This window comes from Rhineura floridana, chromosome 1, assembly GCF_030035675.1.
Source record: "Rhineura floridana isolate rRhiFlo1 chromosome 1, rRhiFlo1.hap2, whole genome shotgun sequence".
Classification (NCBI taxonomy): Eukaryota; Metazoa; Chordata; class Lepidosauria; order Squamata; family Rhineuridae; genus Rhineura; species Rhineura floridana.
Window position 1 is genome coordinate 58,580,128 of NC_084480.1, and position 479 is coordinate 58,580,606.

A 479-nucleotide genomic window follows, 5' to 3' on the forward strand; every position below is an offset into this window, starting at 1 on the left:
AAAATGAAATCTGTGTGATGGCCATAATCTGAGGCTGTTCACTCAAGACAAGAGCCATTGTTAATATTCTTCTATTACATCCCAATCTATCAATTTCATTTGAACTTCACAGTTAACAAGACACAAAACCCGTCTTCACTCAAGAAATTGATAATTACGCCAGAGGGTTGCACAGCATTTTTATATTTGAAAAGAACAAGCAACTGACAAGGCTTTTTGTCAAGTTGCTTTAAAGTAAATATTATGTAAAATTGAGAAAGAATCAAAAGAGGAAGAATAGCATTTGGAGGTTACAAAGCTACTATCTGAAGTCCTGCTCACACCTGTATAATGTGAAAAGAACCACAGCCAGGGCATCTGACACGAAAAGCTGTAGCTTTTTGCCAGCCACCTCCCACAAAAGGTTAATTGGCTCTCTCCTGAGATCAAGTTTATCCCCAACAATCCAGAAAACAATTTGCAACACAGAAGAAATCAAG